The following is a 6,566-nucleotide window of genomic DNA, read 5'->3' as shown; positions in this document are numbered from 1 at the left end:
ACCACTTCTTACTTAATCAAAAGTCACAATACCAGCCTGAGTCACGGCATTCTCAAACGATGTGTGACCCATGGAGTTCACCAAACTCCTCACTTCTGGGACTAAACCCCAAACATAACGTTCAATTCGTTTGTCTTCAGGAGTTACTAACCATGGTACTAGGCGAGCCAGTTCATTGAAGCGGTTCGTGTATCCCAAGTGATCCGCTCCTTTCATCTCTAAACTCCAGAGTTCATTTTCCAACCTTTATATTTCATTCTTTGGGAAAAAATGTTCTAGCATTAATCTTTTGAGTTCAACCCATGTCATGCGATTAACTGCATCTTGACCTTTTATCTGAACTGTAGTTTTCCACCACATCAAAGCGTGATCCATAAAAGTAGAGGCAACATACTTAATAATACTCTCGAGTGGACAATTGCTAATATTGAGAACAGATTCAGTCTTCTCGATCCATTTAATCAGCCCGTTTGGCCCTTCGATGCCTTTGAACTCGATCGGTTTACAGGCCATAAAGTTTTTGATTGAGTATTCTCTACGAGGGAGATTAGGATTGTTATTGTTATTGTTTGGGTTCGGTGGAGGATTATTGTGGTTGAGGTTATTTGTATTAGGTGGCGGATTATTTGCATTGGCAGGGGCGTTTGTATTAGGTGGGGGAATATTATTTGTGACTGTTTCAGTGTTGGTTGGGGGAGCATTGTTGTTTGCAGTTGATTTGTTTGTATATTGGCATTTACACCAACAGTTACTTGTGTTATAATAAGTGGGATTGTTTCCTGCATTTGTCGTGCAATTATCTCGGCTATTTCTGCTTCAGACATAGGGGTTGCTTTCTTTGGGGCCATTGTATTATGATAATTAAATATAAGCCAATTAATACTAATTCCAACATACAATACATTGTAACAATAATCACAATAAAGATTGTACAAATAAATCAAACAACACACTATATTTCATAAACTGCTCTGTACATTGATAACAAAAGATACATAGACTTAGCCTGATAAAGGCCAATGCTTGCCTGTATATATCAAGATCTGTCACTAAGTGACTACTAGACTTAACCCTGTAAGGGTCAGTGCTTGTAATAATACATAAAATCATATTCCATGTCAACATAACATACTATTATATACATGGAGTGTCACAAGACCACGTACACAGATCTGTAACATCCTACATCTATCCATACAAACGATGGACTAGCCACAAACACAGAAATAACAACACCGTAATCACCCAGCAATGTCAACAAGCACTGGGTTACGTCTCTCCTTCCCTGGTTAATGTTAGCTATGGCTATCGAGTGATCTATCACACAGTCGGTCAGGACAGCCATCCAAGAGTTGTTTCCTACGTTTAGGAGGTCAGGGCGAGAGGTAGGTATACTCAACGAACGGGAAGATGTAGTATCTGTCATAGGACGTGAAGGTCCTCCCCGATAGTGGGTAGATCTAAATGGAATCGAGGTAGCGTTAATCGGGGTCACCCTAATACGAGTAGTAGTTGAAGTTTGACTGGCTACTCTTGTAGTAGTTGAAGTCGCCGGGGACAAGTGGATAGGTGGAGTGGGTGATCTGGCTACTCTAACAGGTGAACGATACCGAGTGTTAACTTCGTTTTGACCTCTGCGTGGTGACCTTGGTGGATAACTGTCGCATCTATAGCCGGACAGGTCAGGCTCATTTCTGGGTAGCTCTCTGCAAATCACTTCCTCTTCCACCTCTTCCTCATCCTCCTCCGGATCCTCTTCTGGGTCCTCCTCTGGATCCTCATCCTCAACAGATATTACCGGTTCTTCTTCCGGTAGTCGTTATTTCTTGCCATACCTCTGCACAAAGGTTAGTTATAAGAATAATATTTATTACTAGGGTGAACTATTGTAGGGAAGGTTAATTAATTAATCCAAATTTAATATTAATTATATTAAAATATAATATTAGTTTTATTAAAATTTTAATTTTAGTTATAATTAGAATTAATATTGAGTATAAATAAATATAATATTCATAATAAGATTACCGTTATTGACAGTATCGTATGTACACGTATTTGTACACATTGTTTCAGATAAGCACGTATGGGTTTTACACACACACACACACACACACACAGATATATATATATATATATATATATATATATATATGTAATCAGTATTACTTTTTATACACATATGTTGCCAGTTTTACTTATCTGCACGTTCCGTGACTTCTCCCTACAATTTAAATATTTAACTAACTTGCCCTACAATTTCATCCCGTCATCCATCAGTATATAATGTTAAATTATTATTTAAATATTTTCCCAGATTTAATCGAGCCTACGGTTATATTTTAGGTACCCTACGGGATAACCTAATCCTTTATAACCAATGGCTCTGATACCAACTTGTGTCACACCCCGACTAGCATAATGTGGAAGCGTAAAACGGGAATGTAACATACACCTCTGGTGTCAACCCCATTGTTTATAAAGAAACATTACAAACTAATTTACATTATATTACATTGATTTATCTTTGCTCCCAACTAGGCATTACAACAAAATATGTTCGTTATAATATTCTATTCGTACTAATAACCTTGCGTCTATTCACATAGCATCAAGCACGATCCACGACAGGTTGCACATCATCACATTATTCCAACTTTGGTACCATTCCTGAAAAGCAGTTTAAAACGGGTCAACTACTGGAGTTGGTGAGTTTCACAAGTTTCAAGAAAACAGTTATGAATATTCACAAGTTAACACTTGTAATCGTGATATAAGTATTTATGTATGTAAATGATGTAATTATACTAAGCTACAGTGAAGCCTTGACTGTTTGTGCTGCGTGCATCCATTTCCCAAGCCCAATCAACCACTGTGGCTCTCCTTCCGCCCATAACATGCCCCGGTAGCTATGTCTAACACTACATACCCTGTTTGTATAAATATGGTCATGTGCAAACAACGCTATGTGACACGGCAACCAGGCCGATTCCGTTTGGGTTTGTCAAACCAATAGTACTATTCACAAGCCACCGGCTCGAAGTTAATCACTGTGATCGTGGGGACTTTCATGTGTTAGCACTTAGATAATTCACATCATTACAAATTTCAGATATGTATACGTTATCAAACAAGCTTTTCACCCCAAAAGTTCGTAAAACTGTTTAAAGAGAGGGGTCATGAAACTCACTGTTTAATCAGTAATCAGTAGTGTGACAGTTCAGGGTTTGCTCGACTCGTAATCACTGGTCCATATAATCAGTATTATAATAATATTAAGATTTTAATATTATTATAATCTCAATATTAATTGGGCTGTATATCTAATCTGGTTATAACTGGAACGCCTAGAAAGTGTCATTAGGCTTAGATTGTGATGTTGTTCAATGTCTAATACTTAAAACCGAACTTGGCTCAGTTTCCCCATTTTCCCAGCTGGGCCAAATTGTTCGTTTATGTGTTCAGAAAACAGTTATGGGGAAGTAAGCTTGGGGAAATGTGTTGGTCGATAAAATGATTAAGTTATAAAGAAAGATCACACATTGGGGTTCCGGATTCGCTACAGGGCCCGTTTCCGTTTATTCAGTTTGATTTGAGGAGAAACGCGCACAATCTATCCAGATTGTCCAGGTTTCTCATAAAAAGGTTCATTTTTACATAATTAATCAAAAAATATGATTTTTGATCACTTTTGGTGTTCTGATATTCCTGCAGGTTCGTTAATCACGAACTTGCCGGTTTTTATTAGAATTGAATTTGTTTAATTTTCAAATTAGCATAATAAATAACCGTTAATCATTAAATTATGAAAGTTTAGCCACGTATCAAATAAAATATGTAGATTTTTTATAAAAATATTTCTGGAATTATTTATTTGTTTATTAATTTATAAAAATTCATTTTATCTGCTATATTTAGCCCGAAAATCGTCCGTTTATACCAAACGATCTCCAAAAATTCCACCAAAATTTTTGAGTGATCAGCGTATGTCCCAACACAACCTGGAAAAATCCCAAACTCTAACAATTTTACCAAATATCAATTCCATGCCAAAAACGACAACAAAAGTTCAGTCAAACGCGAATGCACAAAGCCTACTTAGGCTTCTCCAAATGCTCCCAAATTTCATATATGATCAAAATATACCAAAGCTAAGTTCCCCAAAAATTTTCATAATTATTCAAGAATTTTAACTATTTTTCCCAAATAAACGTCCCAATTCGGTAATAAATTCGCCAAATATTCTCGGATGGTCAAAAAATTACCAAATTTGAATAGGGACTCAATGATATGGTCCCTGATGTTCCTGCAAAAGTTTATGACCTAAAATTATGCACATCAAAATCTAATCCTAAACAGCCCGTAATCGAGTGTTTCGGTATTAACTTAGCGGTTTCGGTTCGTTTTCGCCTTTCTAATCAAGTTTTCAGGCTCTTGAGCTTCTATTCAAGCTAGATACAGGTCTTATATCACAAACCAAGCATGTATCATCAACAAAACAGCCTTGAAACTTAGGGTTTCGGTTAGGGCCTTAAACCGAACTTTTGAACCGTAAAAACGCGATTTAAACCCCTTAATTCGTGTTTATGGCCAAAAAACTTACCAAAACAGGTTTCTAACCATGTCTATGATTAAAAAATGTCTTTGGAAAATTTTTAGGGTTTTTGCATGGTTAGGAATTATTTTTGGTAATCAAACTATGTTTATATGAAACTAAACATGTTTAAACATGGTTTAAATGATTAAAACATAAATGTTACCTTTGAGTTTTTTTTTGTGTTGATGAAGAAACTAGAATAGGATGTCCAGATTTTTGCTAGATCATGATCTTATAATATCTTAGATTAGTTTAATATAAAAGGAAACCTTGGAGGGTGGGTTTTCCCCTTTTTGAGGCCGCCAACATTAGGCCCCCATTTTGGGCCCAATTTGGCCCACTTGTCTCGTTTTCCATGCCGGAATGTTAAATGCTGAGTCCAAATTTATTTTGAGTTCGGTTTTTGGCATGAAAAATATATCGGGTACGACAAATAACGTGAAAACGATCGTTTTTCGGCCATTTTAGTGTAAATTTATAAAAACCTTTTATTTGTTTGTAAAAATCGAATACATTTTCACGGATTGGTTAAAACATTTCAAATAAGTGTTTGGTAAGTCTTTTTTGGCTTAACGGATGATACAATACTTGGTTTGTAACTGTCTTTCGTGTTTAAATCTATAGCGGGTAGTTAAACGAGCATATTTTCGTTTATCTTGTTTGCTATCAAACTAAGACCATAATACTAATATATTAGCTTATATAAACGTATATCACTTATAAATAGCTCCCCGGGATATCCGGGTCATAACCAGACCCGTTCGGTTAATCATTTGATTGTTACGTAATACGCGTTTATTTACTTAATCGGTAAAGACGTACTAAGGTGTACCTGGTTTTGGCTCAAATGTCACAGTTATGGATCATGGTTGGAAACTTATGCACATAATGTTATAACATATATCCATTTTTTTTTCCAATTTAACTTAAAGGGTATAATAGTAAAATTGTAGGTTTCTTTTCTTTCCTTTCAAACTCGGGAACACATAAAATGTTAAATTTCCTTTCCTTTCTTTTTCTTTTCATTAAACTCGGGAACATGAAATAAAACCATATCTTTTCATTTCTTTTCTCCCTTAGTTTTCTTTCCTTTCTTTTCTCTCTTTAAGTGAACTCGGGAACATAGCGTAAGTCTTGTCAAAAAAGTAGAAGTTGGGGAACGATACAAAAATTAAATTGGTACTAAACTGGCTATGAAAATCTTGATATTAGGACAGTTTTAGTTTCGTTGTCTCAAAAATCGTGTATTCATTTGAATCCATATATTCATTCAATGGGATTTGCTCTATATTTGAAAATTAAAACCATATAATAGCATTCTCATTCTATCATTCAAATTTGAGGGAAGTTTGTAATTATATGGGCTTTTATGTAAGGCCCCGAACCCCGGGAACCCCACAGTTGGTAATCATTCAAAACACTCGTAAAAATAATTAAACTTAAAAACAATTCTTTTCATTAAAATAAGCATCACAGAGTATAATTCGGCGGAAAACGTAAATAAGTAAATGAGTTCCCAAAAACCCGGGAATTTTGCCCAAAACCAATTTTAAATATAATTCATAAAACAATTTAAAATAAAATTGTTCAAATTACATTCTTCCATCCACGTATGCCCTTCACCGTCCAAGTAGCTTCGTGCACGTCCAGGCGATAAGGCATCATCTTCCTAACCTGAAACTCACACTAACATGCACACAAAGTCAGCTTGAGCTGAGTGAGTTCAAGTTTTAAGTAAATAATATCAGTCGTAACAATTATGATAGTCATACCAAAAGTTTAAAAATAAAAGAGTGCATCCATTAAATCATCATTACCGAAAACTAAACCTTCTCATACATACATATACAAAATGTATATATAAACATCCTTTCAAGTACATCCCTATATATATATATATATATATATATATAACATCCACGTATAACATCAGGGTCGAGCAAGCGTACAACCCAAACACGTAACATCA

Source organism: Bidens hawaiensis, unplaced genomic scaffold, assembly GCF_021521415.1.
Source record: "Bidens hawaiensis isolate Kalapana, Puna unplaced genomic scaffold, B.hawaiensis_p1.1 tig00008044_1, whole genome shotgun sequence".
In the NCBI taxonomy this organism is placed as follows: domain Eukaryota; kingdom Viridiplantae; phylum Streptophyta; class Magnoliopsida; order Asterales; family Asteraceae; genus Bidens; species Bidens hawaiensis.
This window is presented reverse-complemented; position numbering follows the sequence as displayed.